At 34.4% G+C, this 14,519-nt stretch overlaps 1 protein-coding gene across 6 annotated transcripts in view; it reads left to right on the plus strand.

Moving 5' to 3' along the window:
• The window catches only part of RANBP17 (RAN binding protein 17), a 310,774-nt gene that overhangs the window by 81,875 nt on the left and 214,380 nt on the right, over window positions 1-14,519 (plus strand). The window lies entirely within an intron of this gene.

Consider the following 14,519-nt stretch of genomic DNA (forward strand, 5'->3'; position numbering starts at 1 on the left):
TTTACTAGAGGTTCTGGTTAGGGAAATTAAACAATAAAAATTAAATAAAGGCACCCAGATTGGAAGAAAGGAAGTTCACGGATGGCATGACCTTGAATATAGAAAATCTTTTTTTGTTTTTAAAGATTTTATTTATTCATGACAGACAGACACACACACAGAGGCAGAGACATAGAGGGAGAAGCAGGTTCCATGTAAGAAGATGGATGTGGGACTCGATCCTGGGACTCCGGGATCACACTGGGAGCCAAAGGCAGACGCTCAACCACTGAGCCACCCAGGCATCCCAAATATAGAAAATCTTAAGAATCACCTAAAGTACTATTAGAACTAATTTTAGAAATTGTTAAGTTTGTAGAATAGATGATCAGTATAAAAAAAATCATTTGAGTTTCTATACGCTTGCAGTAAACCTGTGAATGAAATGAACAAAACATTTCATTTACAAAAGCATCAAAAAGAATTAAATACTTAAGAATAAATTTAACAAAAGAAGTACAAAATTTATAAACTGGAAACTACAAATCATTGTTGGAATAAATAAAAGAAAATCTAAGAACTGGAAAGATATCCCATTGTCATGAATCAGAAGACTTGTTGGGGCACATGGTGGCTCAGTTGGTTGAGCATCGGACTCTTGATTTTGGTCGAGATCTTGGTCGCAGGGTTGTGAGATTATGCCCTATGTTAGCAGGGAGTCTTCTCTTTCTCCGCCTTTGCTCTTCCTCTTGCTCCCACTTTCACTCTAAAGTAAATACATAAATCTTATTTTTTTAATTTTTTAAAATTTATTTATGATAGTCACACAGAGAGAGGGGGAGAGGCAGAGACATAGGCAGAGGGAGAAGCTCCATGCACCGGGAGCCCAACGTGGGATTTGATCCCGGGTCTCCAGGATCGTGCCCTGGGCCAAAGGCGCTAAACCGCTGTGCCACCCAGGGATCCCATACATAAATCTTAAAGACTATTGAGATGGCAGTATTCCACAAATTGATCTATAGCTTCAGCACAATCTTTATCAAAATCTAAGCTGTCTAAGCTTGCATGATTTGGCAAGCTTATCCTAAAATTCATAAGGGAATTTAGAGGATCAAGAATAGCTAAAACAATCTTGAAAAAGATGAACACTCCCTTCCCAATTTCACAACTTACTATAATACAACAATAGTCAAGACAGTGTAGTTCTGTCATAAGAATATACATAAAGATCAGCCAAATAGAATTGGGAGTCCAGGTATAAACCCTCACATTTGCAGTTTATTTTTGACAAGGATGCCAAGACAAGCCAGTGATGAAAAAGTAATCTTTTCAACAAATGGTGCTGGGACAAGTGGATATCCACAAGCAAAAGAATGGGGTTGGAACCCTATCTCCCACCACACACAAAAATTAAATAAAAATGAACCAGATTTAAATGTAAGAGTTAAAACTATGAAACTCTTAGAAAAAAACATGTAAGTAAATCTTCATGACTTTGGATTGGGTAATGATTTCTTAGATACGACAATGAAAGCACAAGCAGCCAAAGACAAAAAGAGATAAATTGAACTTCATCAAAATTAAAAACTTTTGTGCTTTAAATGACACCATCAAGAAAATGAAAACACAACCCACAGAATGGTAGGAAATATATGCAGATCATTTATATGAAAAGGGACTTGCATCAAAATTTATAAAGAGCTCTTACAGCTCTATAATAAAAAGATAAATATTCCAATTTAGAAATGGACAAAGGCTTTGAATACGCATTTCTCCAAGGAAGACACATAAATGGCCAACAGGCACATGAAAAGATGTTTAACATCACTATAATTCATGAACAATTAAATCACTGTAATTCAGGAAACTTCATGTCATTATTACAATGAGATACCACTTCACAACCCCTAGGATGAATATAATTGCAAAGACAGATAATAATAATAATGGTGAGGCTGTGGAGAAATTGGACCTTAATATAGTAGAGGTAAGTATGTAAAAATGGTACAACCAGTTTGGAAAGCACCTGTAAGTTCTTCAAAAAGTTAAACAGACAGTTACTATATGATCCAATAATTCTAGTCCCTATGTATGCACCCAAGAGAAATGCACTCACATAAAAATTTTACACAACTGTTCATAGAAGCATTATTCCTAATACCATGAAGTAGAAAAAATCCAAATGCCCATCAGCTGAGTAGATAAAAGTAGTATATCCCCAAATGAAACATTGACTAATTTTTATTCAGTAATAAAAAGGAATGAAATGTTGATACATGGTACAACATAGGTGATTATTGAAAACATTAAGCCAAGTGAAGGAAGCCTGGCACCAAAGAACAAATACCATGTAATTTTGTTGATATGGAATTTCCAGGATAGGCAAATCTGTAGAAACAAAAGAAATTATTGGTTTCCTAGTAAAGTTTTCTTTTTACGGTGTTGAAAATATTCTAAAATTGATTGTGAGGATAGTTGCAAAAATCTGCGAATATACTAAAAACCATTGAATTGTACACTTTAAATGTGTGAATTTTATAGTAGGTGAGTGTCTCAGCTATTATAAAAAAGACAAAGCTCACCTTTAAAACGGGGGAAAGATTTAAACAAACTTATCAAAAGATCGTATTTAAATGGCCAATAATCACAAGAAGATGCTTAACATTGCTAATTATCAGAGAAATATTAATTAAAACTCAAGTGAATACTGTTACACACCAGCCATAATAGCTAAAAATGAAAAAGATGGATAAAATCAGGGCTTGATGATGATAGTGGAGTACATGAACTATCATACATTACTGGTGGGAGTGTAAACTGATGTAGTCATTTTGGGAAACTCTTTGGTGATATCTGCTAAAGGTGAACGTAGCCTACTCCATAATTGATCAGTTTCACAGTTAGATAAATAAGTTTATGTATCCACCAAGTGACATGTACAAGAATGTTCATAGCTTCATTTATAACACCTAAGAAATGGAAACCCATGTCCATCAACCCATTTTTTGTCCATCAAAAAGCTGTAAAAAAAGGGGGGAAAAAACATGCCATATGCAAAAATTTGGATGAATTTATATTAATCAATTTGCCATGATGGTGAATGAAAAGAGACATAAAGTGTGTATACTTTTTGATTCTATTAACAATTTAATGATAGTTAAAACTAATTTATGGTGATAGAAATCTGAATGGTGATAACCTTTGGGGAAGTATAGTATATTCACCACAAAAATGAGCAGAGTTGCTTTCTGAGGAGCTAGAAATACTTTTATCTTGATAGAAGTTCTATGTGTGTATACATAAATAGAAATTTACTTAGGTCATAATTCTGATTTATGTACTTTATGTATGTTACACCTAAATTCGATTTTTTTAAACAAAAGATTATTTATAGAAGCCTGATGTGTAATTGCAAAACTAAAAGGAAACCTGCCAATTGGTAGGGGAATGGATAAATAGATTATTGTATAGTTGTACAATGGGATTCTGTACAACAATGAAAATGAATGGTCTAAGCTACATTCATTTTTGGCTAAATCCAAGAAAGCATCTGTGTTGTTGTATGAAAAAAGTTGTTGAAGGACATATATAATATGATACTCCCTCTATCAAATATGTTAATAATATATGTTCATGAATTCTTTATATAGTAAAAATATAAAGATGTACGTGAGATTGTTTAAAAGCTGAATTCAGGATGATAGTCATTTCTGGTTGAGGAAAAGCAGGGGATTAGAGAAGAAGATACAAAAGACCTTATGTGTATCTATGTTTTATTTCTTAGTCTGTGTCTTGGGTTTGCAGGAGTATTTATTGTTATATTTTATTCCTTTTACTATATTTGGAATTTTTAATCTATAAAACAAATAATTATAGTGACTGTACTTAAACATAGCAAATTGAATTTTCACATTTATCCTCCTCCTCACTTTGAAAACCTACTATAATGACAGTAAAGGAGTTAAAAACAACAACAACAATATACTTATAAGGAAAAAAATGGGAGAGATGCTAGACTATGAAATACTTTGGAACTGGCAACCAGATATATAAGTTGTATTTGGCTTAATATACCTGATGAATTGCAGGTATATTAAGCCAAATACAACTCACATGCTTGCAGTAGAGAAGGCTAATAATCAGGCATACAGTTTGCACTAAGAACCCTGGGAAAGCTCAGAAGTTGGAGATGCTAGATACTTTGAAGACTAGGGTTCGGAGTGTGGCTGAAAATAGGAGAACTGATTTGAAATACGTATTTGGATTAGTTTAATTCTGATGGCTCCCACCCATTCCAGCACAGCAAGAGACTCCTCCCCATTTCTTGCAGGACACAGGAATGTTTGTTGTTGTTGTTGTTTTGTTTTGTTTTCATGGAAGTTTGGATAGCCTGGGATGCAAAGGAAATGAAACACTGGACTGAAAGTCCTCCCAGACACTTCCCAGTTCTTGCTATCCTAACACTGTTAGCTGGGCTTGAAACCCCAAAGCAGGAGATTGGTAAAATGCTTTTAGGAATAAGAAACATATATAAGAGAGTCCTATAAAATACAAGTATGTGAGGTCCCAATTTAAAAATCAGCCTATTTCATGAACCTACAGTGAAGTTTACTGGATAATAAACCTATTGTGAACAAAGAGTCTCAAGTGACTTATTCTAAGAAGTGAACAGATAGTTTACAACTGCCAGCTTTTTTGAAGAAAGCCTCTTAAATGGAAATCAGAAAGGCAAACAGAAAATAAGAAATTGGAGCAAAACAAAATAATATTGCAACCATGAAACAAGATTCCATAAAGAGGATAATTCAGAGAAGAAAGAACTCTTTGAAATTTAAGACATGATAGCATAGGGATCCCTGGGTGGCGCAGCGGTTTGGCGCCTGCCTTTGGCCCAGGGCGCGATCCTGGAGACTCGGGATCGAATCCCACATCGGGCTCCCGGTGCATGGAGCCTGCTTCTCCCTCTGCCTGTGTCTCTGCCTCTCTCTCTCCCTCTGTGACTATCATAAATAAAAATTAAAAAAAAAAAAAGACATGATAGCATAAATTAAATCTTAGTAGACCATTTGGAAGACAAAGTAGCACATATCCAGAGAGTTAAAATAAAAATAGACAATAGAAGAAAAAAATAAGAAAATCAGACAATCTAAGAAGCCCAACAATGGATTAAGAAGAGTGCTAATGAGAGAATATGAATGAGTACTAGAAAATTTTTTGTAATATAAGAGATTCCATATTAAAAAGGACAGTGCAGGAGTCCAACAAAGTGAGTGAAAGAAGATCCATATTCAGGCACATATTGGAAACTGAAACTGTCAGGGAGGGTAAAAGAGAAGATCCTAAAAGCTTCCAGAGAGAAGAAATAGGTCACATTCAAAGGAGGAATGAAAATTATTTGTCCTTCTCCGTTGCAACATTAAAAATGGAAGACAGTGGAACAACACCTTCACTTTTTTTTTTTGGAAAATAAAATGAGTTCCAGCTTGAAGTTTTATATCCAAAGTTAAACAGGTATGAAGGTAGAATAAAGACATTTTCAGGGGTATCGATCCCTGGGTGGCTCAGTGGTTTAGCACCTGCCTTCGGCCCAGGGCGTGATCCTTGAGTCCCGGGATTGAGTCCCACATCGGGCTCCCTGCATGGAGCCTGCTTCTCCCTCTGCCTGTGTCTCTGCCTCTCTTTCTCATTCTCTCTCTGTGTCTTTCATGAATAAATAAATAAAAATCTTTAAAAAAAAAAACCCGAAAAGACATTTTCAGACAGACAAAGCCTCAAACTTTACTTCCCCTATATCCTTTACCAGGAAGCTGCTGGTGGCTGTGTTCCACCAAATTAAGAGAGTAAATCCAGGAAGAGGAAGGAAGACATGGGATCTGAGAGTCAGGGAATCTAACACAGGAGAGAGGTAAAGGAAAGTTCCAGCTTGATGGCCAAAGGAAACTCTAATATAACTGTGCCTCCGGCATAGAGAGCACATATGGGTTTTCTTTTCTCTCCTCTCCTCTCCTCTCCTCTCCCCTCTCCTCTCCTCTCCTCTCCTCTCCTCTCCTCTCCTCTCCTCTCCTCTCCTCTCCTCTCTTTTCCCCTCCTTCCCTCCCCTCTCCTCCCCTCCTCTCCTCCTATTCTTTTCCTTCTTTTTCTTTTCTTTTAAAGAGACTGATAAATTGCCTGATATGTTGGATCATATTGAGAGGAATAAGGGATTTTACATACGTGGATTCATGATACATAGAAAACTTCGGCAAATGTGAATCCAACTAAATGTTTGTACAAGAAAGGAAATCCAGTCATAGTGCTATGTAGCTTATTTGTGAATAATCGGTACATTGTCATATATGTTAGGGGAGTCCAAAGATAATGTCTAAAGTTCAAAAGTAAAGAGAAATAGCTGTTATCCACATGTTAGAAGAATACATGAAAATACTAAAATAGCTAAAAATGTTGAAAGTGGTTTTACTATTTAAATCAGAAGTGAAAAGGAGTATGTCAGGATGGTAGCTTTTCATTATTACTATTTGATTTTCAAATGATGTGTATATATAATTTTAATAGAAATATGAATTAATTTGGAAATTGCAGTATCATACATGTAGTGATAATGGTAAGCGTAAGGTGTTATAAGAGCACAGAGGACGGGGTACTAGTCCAGATATTGAGAATCAGAGAAGTCTTCTGGCAGAGGGAATTCTTGAATGGAATCCAGGAAAATCAGTAGAAGCCATGGAAAGGAAGGAAAGCAGGATGCCTGTTCTAGTAGGCAGGAGTAAAGCCTCAAATGTTCCACATTGGAAGAAATCCAAATAGATCACTATAGCTAGGGTTTGCAGTATCTCCGGTGACCATTACAGAACCTAACATTAGTAAATTCTCATTAGATGTTTATTGAATTAATGAATACATGGTTGATGAAAGCGATTTTTAAGAGTGAGAAGTCTGGGAAAGGAAATAAATACATGACAGAAATATGAAGCCTACCTTATATCTAGAGCAACAGAAGTCTAGGCAGGAGGATAGAGCAAATTTAGGCATCTACAAACTGACCAGTTTGTTGTCAAATTATGTGAGTTGTTTCTGAGATACATAAATATTCTGGAATTCAGTGACAGTATAATTTACAATAATGTAGCATGCTCTTGGAATAAAATCTCACTAATAAGCGAATACCAAAAGTTAGTACTAATTAAAATGTAGCTGATAGTTTAACTGTATATATAAATAGATCACCCATGTAAAATTTTAGGGAAAAATTTAAAACATAATTCTTTGTAATAGAGCCTTAGGTTATATAAGAATTTTTGCTGTATTTTTTTTGTTTTTGTTTTTTAAGATTTTATTTATTTATTCATGAGAGACATGGAGAGAGAGAGAGGCATAGACATAGGCAGAGGGAGAAGCAGGCTCCATCGAGGGAGCCCAATATGGGACTCAGTCCCAGGACTCCGGGATCATGCCCTGAGCCAAAGGCAGACGATCAACCGCTGAGCCACCCAGGTGTCTCTGTATTTTTATTTTTGTATTACATCAGTTCTGTAGTAAATATTACCAGCTTCCTTTGATCTCATTATAAAAATAGATGCCACTATCTACCACAATTAGACATTGCTTCAGCTTGTTAATTGAACCTGTTTTAAGTGTTACATTTACATTTTAAAATATGATATCCATTCATTTATTAGGAAAAGTCCATTTTAATTTTTAATCCAACAAAAAGTAGAAATGGAAGAACCCTTTTAAAACATACACACACACACACACACACACACACACATATTTTGGCTTATGAATATTTACTAAAGACTGGAAGTTTTTTGTTTTTTTTTTTTAAGATTTTATTTATTTATTTGAGAGAGTGAGTGAAAGAGGGAACATAGGAGTGGGGAGGAGGGTGAGGGAGAGAGAGAGGCAGACTCCACTGCTGAGTAGGGACCTGATACGGAGCTCCATCCCAGAATCCTGGGATCATGACCTGAGCTGAAGGCAGATGCTAAACCAACTAAGCCACGCAGGAGCCCCTGGAAGTTTTGAATTTTGTTCCTAAATCCCTTTATTTGAGCCAACCTTATCATAAACATCAGTTTTGCGTTGGTTGGTTATAGAATCTCACTAATAAGCGAATACCAAATGTTAGTTAAAACGTGGTTGCTTAGATCTTGGAATGTATTTTCCTTTAAAAATAGATCCGCAGGAGCTTTTTTTTTTTTTTTTTTTTTTTTAATTTAAATTCAAAGGTAAAGTTCAGTGATTCATCAGTCTTATGTAACACCCAGTGCTCATCATATCCTGTGCCCTCCTCCAAAGAATCTATATAGTCAATGGCACTGATAAGCCATAGTATTAATAGAACTTGTCTGAATTTTAGCCTCCTAGGCTAGGGCACCAAAAATTGAAGAGAAAGCAAGTTTCTTTTTCCTCTTAGAATTTAAAATTTGGGGCAACCCGGGTGGCCCAGCAGTATAGCACCGCCTTTAGCCCCAGGCGTGATCCTGGAGACCCAGGATCAAGTCCCACCTGGGACACCTTGGATGGAGCCTGCTTCTCTCTCTACCTGTGTCTCTGCCTCTGTGTGTGTGTGTGTGTGTCTCATGAATAAATAAATAAAATTTTAAAAAAAAATTTTAAATTTGAAATAGGCAAAGTTAAAATTTTCTCTTTCTTCACTCCTGGTTTTAACATCCTTGTTTTTCTTTCTCAGGATTGCTTTGGTTAATTTAGGTTCTTTTGTAGTTCCATACAAATTTTTAGCAATATTTGTTCTAGTTCTATGAAAAATGCTGTTAGTGTTTTGATAGTGATGGCATTAAATCTGTAGATTGCTTTGGGTAGCAATGACATTTTAATAATATTAATTCTACTGATCCATGAACATGGGATATATCTTACCGTTTGTGTATATCATCTTCAAGTTTTTTCATCAGTGTTTTATAGTTTTCAGAGTACAGTTCTTTTCACCTTCTTGGTTAAGTTTATTCCTAGGTATTTTTTTTTCTTTTATTTTTTTCTTTTTATTTTTTTTATTTTTTTTATTTTTTTAATTTTTTTAATTTTTTTTTATTTTTTTTTAATTAATTTTTATTGGTGTTCAATTTACCAAAATACAGAAAAACACCCAGTGCTCATCCCGTCAAGTGTCCACCTCAGTGCCCGTCACCCATATTCCTAGGTATTTTATTCTTTTTGGTGAAATTGTGAATGGAACTGCTTTTTAAATTTCTCTTTTTGCTACTTCATTATTAGTGTATAGAAATGCTGTCAATTTCTGAGTATTAATTTGTATCCTACAACTTTACTGCACTCATTTATTACTTTTAGTAGCTTTTTGGTGGACTTTTTAGGATTTTTTATATACAGTATATCATCTACAAGTAGTAACAGCTCAACTCCTTCTTTATCAATATGGATACCTCTTTACTTCTTTTTCTTGTCTGATTGTTGTGCCTGAGACTTCCAGTACTATATTGAATAAAAGTGGCAAGAGTGGACATCTGTGTCTTTATATCTGATCTCAGAGGAAAAGCTTAAATTGTCCACCATTGAATATGCTAACAGCATATTAAAACTGTGGGTTTTTCATATACGGTCTTTATTGTGTTGAGGTATGTTCTCTCTAAACCCACTTTTTGAGAGTTTTTATCATGAACAGATGTATTTTGTCAAATGCTTTTCCTACATCTATTGAAATGATCATGTGTTTTTATGTTTTGTTTTGGTGTGTATCCTGTTGATTGATTTGCAAATATTGAACCATCCTTGCATCCCTGGAATAAATCCTACTTGACTGTGGTGAATGATACTTTTAATGCTTTATTGAATATTGTTTGTTAATACTTTGTTGAGGTTTTTTACATCAGTGTTCATCAGAGTTATTAGTCTATAGTTGCCTTTTTCTGTAGTATTTTTGTCTGGTTTTGGTTTCTGTAATGCTGGCACGTAGAACGTATTTGGAAGCTTTGTCCAGTCAGTCACCACCAGGGGGATTTCATCCTCTAAAATAATCTGTACCAAAAAAATAAAAAATAAAAAAATAAAATAAAATAATCTGTACCTTTCTTTTTGCCATCACCACAGTGCACACTGCAACACACACACACATAAACACACAACCTTACAAACTTGCTTTCTTTCCAAACACCTAGCATATGCCAAATGGCAAAAGGAAAGCATTCCAATTAATGTATGAATGAATTTTCCTAGAAAGGAATTGCCTTTTCTAAAAAAGGTATTTAGCAGTACCAAAGAATTTGAAATGATGTAACTAAGTAAGTAAAAATAAGTTGAGTTGTAATAGCTACCTAGATATGGGTACCATATGGTTAGGAGTGCGCTCTCATGTTGGTCCCCTCCTCCCCCCACTTTTTTCTCTCTCCTTTAGCCTCTTGAATCCAGTTAATTCCTAAAAGTTTCCAGATTGCTTTTCAGGAAGGTTCTTAAGGCATTGAGAAGGTTTTTAAGTGGAGAGAGTAAAGGCAGCATAGTAATTTATAAATAGGGTGACTATACATCTAGATTTGCTTACAATAGTCCTGGTTCACATTTGTCCTGGCATAATTGATAGTTAATTGCCCCACTTTACATTCTCAGAGGTGTCCCTGTTTTGATGATAAGTTATATGGTCACCTTGTATATAAGTCATATGTTTATAAATGGGATATTGTAGTAATTCAGAAATGGGAAATAACTTTGTCAAGCCCAGAGAAATGATCCTTTTCTTTGACTCTCTACCTGAATAAAAGCCATGTTTATAAGTATTAATAGAATTGGTGACATATAAGCACATTATATGCTTATAATTCTGTTGAATAACCCCATTGATGAATTTTGAAGTTCTCAAAAATAGAAATGGGAATATTCCAACTTTTAAGCATCAGCTTTGTATATGGATTTCTAAATTGTTTGGTGTAATTAATCTACCTGTTATCCAGCTTGTTTCTTCCTGTTGAGTACACATATGAAGCAGCAGATGGCATTCTCTCCCTACAATTCTTAGGTCCTCCTGAGTAGAGTGTTACTAACAGTTACTGGTAAATTGAGTAGGAAAGCCTTTGAATAAGGAAACAAAAACATATTGTAACAGTAACTTCAGTGGACTGCTGTAACTATATAAGTGCAATCCAGTGTTGAAATAATGTAGTTGCTGCTTCTCCAGATACGTGGATATATTTCAGTTGTTGGCAAAGTATATATTTGTATTTGATAACACTAAATTTTATGGAAAGCACTTAAATTCAATCACAAGAAAACTGTTTTTGGGCATAGAATTTTTACTTTGGTGAAAAATAAGTAGCAGCTTTAAAACATTTTAAACAGTAAACACTTAAAAATATTTTAGCATAACAAATGTGTCATGCCATTTATAGGGGAAAAAAGTACTATCAGAAGTTAAGATTGTCCTGAAGTTTGAGTGTTAAAAAATAATGATTGATGACTTTTGGGGTTTTTTCTATTAAGTGTTTTAAAACTTTTCAGACTTTAATACTGGGATGCTTTCACATTTACTCTAAATGTACTATGTAAATGTGTCTTTGTGATAGTGTTATTAGAGTTAGGTTTTCTTTCTTAGAGAATGACTCATGCTTATAGGTCAGGTTAATGCTTATTATGGTGGATTGTTTTATCACTTAGAGATTTATTCTTTTAACTGTCATAAAATACATATGTATACAATACATATATCAATATTTAGATAGGCCTTTTTTAAAGGAAATTTTCTACACTCTTACCTGCTTAATTCATCTTACATGATAATAAATATTAACTAGTAAAAAACCTAAGCATGTTCTGTGCCCCTGCTAAACAGAAAATTGAACAAAGCAGATAAAAGACCTAATTATTTGATTTTGAAACTGTTTTTGCGTTATAAATGCATTTGCCAAGTTACACTTTTAAATATGAACTCCCTAAGTGCAATTAAGTGTTGATTCAAGACCATGACGTACTAAACAAGGAAGTTTGGAGCAGGAAAACCTAAAGTTAAAATCTTAGCAGCCACTAATCATTGAAATTGTGATGTAAATTGGAGAAATACAGGATTAAGTTGGAAACACTATGGGTTTAGATTTTTTTAAACTGGTTTAGATTTTTTTAACTGACTTATTATTTATGACATTAAATCAGATATACCGTTGTTTGGTATCAAGTCTTATGTGAATTATATATCATTATGTAATTCTTTATACATTTGTTAAACACTATCTCCCTTGTGTCAAACAGTGTGCTAGACCCTAGAAGAACACAAAAATAATGATTCTTTGTGATTATTTGATAAAGTGTATGCTAATTCACACGGTATTTTTAATATCTATTTTTTCATTTTTCCATCTACTTTTAATGATTATAAGCTCTAAAGCACTTATAAAATTTGACCTCTGTGGACAAAATAAAATTCCATGTGCATTCACAAATTATGAATGACCTTTCTGGATTATTCTCTTGATTAATGTTTAAAAAGTAAGGTGGAAGGTAATAATTTCTTCTGGTGATGATTTTATATTTTCTGCCTCAGGTGTATTTATCTGGCTTATCTTCGGATGTTTAAAATTTTCCTAATGATTCTAAGAAATTGTCCTGATAAGGATAATAAAATAGGTGGTGGGGAGGATTTTTTTTAAACATTTTATTTTTTTTATTAAAGATTTATTTATTTATGATAAACATAGAGAGAGAGGGGGGCAGAGACAGAAGCAGGCTCCATGCCGGGAGCCTGATGTGGGACTCAGTCCTGGGACTCCAGGATCGCCTTCTGGGCCAAAGGCAGGTGCTAAACCGCTGAGCCACCCAGGGATTCCCGGTGGTGGGGAGGACTAGGGAGGGCTCTTGTGATAAGCTCTGGGTGCTTTGTGGAAGTGTTGAATCACTATATTGTAAACCTGAAGCTAATGTAACACTGTATGTTAATTATACTGGAATTAAAATGAAAACATAATAAAAAATAATAAATGAATTATGTGATAGGTGACTAAGGTGTATTCTTGAAGAGTCTTCAGCTCTATAAAAGAACTCAGTTTAAAAAGGTTTTAGTTTTTGAGTTTTACAAAAATGTTTCTCCCCCCCCCCATTGGTCTGTAGTCTTTCTTAATAGTCACTGGGTCTTGTGCAAATCCTGCACAAGACATTCCCTCACAAATTGAAAGGTGAGGCATACAAAATAATCATTTCCTGAAAAATATTTCTTGTAATTTAAATTATGTTCAGAGTTCATGATTTATATATACACAATGTCTACATTTCTTTGATAGTTCTTGCTTCTGGGATAATGATGAAAATTCAGAGAATCTGCCAAATAAAATACATCATCGGCCATTTCGTAAAATGGAGATAGTGAACTTAATTCCTGGAGTCTTGGGGTAGAATATGCTGTCTTAAAAATATTGGAGTTGTGGGATGCCTGGGTGGCTCGGCAGTTAAGTGTCTGCCTTCGGTTCAGGGGTGATCCTGAGTCCCGGGATCGAGTCCCACATCGGGCTCCCTGCATGGAGCCTGCTTCTCCCTCTGCCTATGTCTCTGCCTCTCTCTCTGTGTGTCTCTCATGAATAAATAAATAAAATCTTTTTAAAAATATTGGAGTTGTTTAAAAGAAACTTACATTGTAAAAATATTTCACTGACTTTCGCATCTCAGTGATAGAGGCATATGCAGATTTTCTACTAGAAATGTGTTCACCTGTGATGCTGTTGCTAAAATTGGTTAACTTTAGTGTCAAAATAGGTATCAGTGAGAGCCACCTACTGTACCCCGAAAGTATTTTCTTTCTTCTGCTCATAATTGCTTTAAGTAGCTTGCTTAAAGGGAATCCACGTGAGAGAGGATCCATCCTACTTCTGCTGTAGAAACCTTGAAGCTACTCAGTATTTGTAAATAATCCATCTCACATCTTTGTTCCTTTTTGCTTCAAGAAATGTGTAACACCTATTACATATTATGATGACTTGATTAACTGGAATGATAAGAAAAGTCTTTTAGCTACAAGTTTTTGAATAAATATGGTTGAAATATTTCCAAGAGTTAGACTCTTAGAAAATATTCCAAGTTTTAGACTCTAAGATAGTGATCCTGTAGCATTAAATGTTTCCTGCAGAACTGAAGAGGAATATTGTAGATCATTTCATTTTTAATCATTGACTTTGATCATTCTTTAAAAGTGTTTTATATTAATCACTTATGTACTGATACATTGTGCTTTTTTGGTAGGATAAGTATAAGAAAGTAAACACGATATTCTTTCCAAGGCACATTAGTATTTGAAGAGTAGGTATTTTTTAACCTAAGAGCAAGCCTCGTACTAAGTAGTTAATCATTTAATAATATATTTGTGTGTGTGTTTATGTTTTTCTTTCTCAAATATATAATGTTCATTGATAACTGATGTTCTAATCTATTAACCAGGAAGAAAAATTAACGAAGTAGGGTAACTGAAAAATATGCATGAATAGTAAACCAGGATTTCAGGCTATTTATTAACTTAGACATATATGGCATGATTATAATAGTGTAAAACAAACAGTAAAAACTAAAGTTTTAGAGAAAAGACAAAAGAAATATAATAA

Source organism: Vulpes lagopus, chromosome 3 (genome assembly GCF_018345385.1).
Source record: "Vulpes lagopus strain Blue_001 chromosome 3, ASM1834538v1, whole genome shotgun sequence".
Lineage (NCBI taxonomy): Eukaryota > Metazoa > Chordata > Mammalia > Carnivora > Canidae > Vulpes > Vulpes lagopus.